The following is a 1,150-nucleotide window of genomic DNA, read 5'->3' on the forward strand; positions in this document are numbered from 1 at the left end:
ACATAAAAACAGCATTTTAATAACCACTAAAGGTGACATGTATACTTTATTATGGTATAGTATTTAAATATATGCCTGAGAAACACAGAATATGGCCCCTTTAAACTTAAGACATGAAGAAATCTGGACTTTAGTTTGGCTCTGTTAAGCCAAAATGTCCGTGTCATTTCTGTGACACCTAACAGACACTGAGACGTGGCTCCCTCTGTGAACGAAGGAATGATGATTTTAGTCAGAACAGCCCGAGCATTTTACTCTGCAGGGAAACACTGTCGTGTTTGGTTGACTTTGGTGGCAAACATCTGTATTTCATGAAGCTTTGCCTAAAAAACAGATCTGTTAGAGCCCATGCGCTCTAGAATTAACGATCTGTGATGACCTTGTAAAGACGCAGGAATGAAAAGTATGCAGAACTGTTATCAAAGTAAAAACTGCATACTTTAAACTATGTTCAGGTTAGGCAGACCTGCTTATCCTGTCCTTAAAGTTGACGTAGCTCCAGCACATTTTCTTTAAGGACAAGAAATCAGTTTCCAACTTTGCATACACTTCATATCCTGTCTAAAATCTATTTAATAGTTCTAATATCTTCAGTTTTGGTTTCAAATGAAGAAAAAATCAACTAGAATAGTTCCTGGAGAAACCATGAAAGGGCTTGCCACGTGCCCTCCAATTTAAATAAAGATTTGAATTTACTGTTTGTTAGAGATTACTGTGATCTACTTTCATCCCAAATTTAAGCCAAATATGTCATGACTGAGTTATGGTTCATTTTGCTTTTTAGCTATCTTGAATTTTTATTTAAATTTGTCAGAGCTTGGCTACTACTATAACAGGTTACAGCTCTGTAAGTTTTAAAATGGCTGAATTAGTGTTTTTTTAAATTAGCATTAGCTAACTAATACAGCAGCATTAGTTAGCTTAAACTTATGCTTAGCATTCAGAATGCGTTGAGTTTACTTTAAGGTAGCAATCAATTAAATTTCAGCTTCGTTTGTCCTAAAACTGCTGAGAAATCTGGACTCATTTTGATTTACACAAAGGTCCTCTTTCTTTAAAGAGTAACTTACCCCAAAATTAACTTTTTTTAGCTGATAAACTGTCTAGAATGTGTCTAAAATGTTATATAGTACTGTTTCTGTGCTAATTT

At 34.6% G+C, this 1,150-nt stretch overlaps 1 protein-coding gene across 2 annotated transcripts in view; it reads right to left on the minus strand.

Moving 5' to 3' along the window:
• The window catches only part of gpr137 (G protein-coupled receptor 137), a 28,907-nt gene that overhangs the window by 21,027 nt on the left and 6,730 nt on the right, over nt 1-1,150 (minus strand). The window lies entirely within an intron of this gene.

Source organism: Austrofundulus limnaeus, unplaced genomic scaffold (assembly GCF_001266775.1).
Source record: "Austrofundulus limnaeus strain Quisiro unplaced genomic scaffold, Austrofundulus_limnaeus-1.0 Scaffold666, whole genome shotgun sequence".
Lineage (NCBI taxonomy): Eukaryota > Metazoa > Chordata > Actinopteri > Cyprinodontiformes > Rivulidae > Austrofundulus > Austrofundulus limnaeus.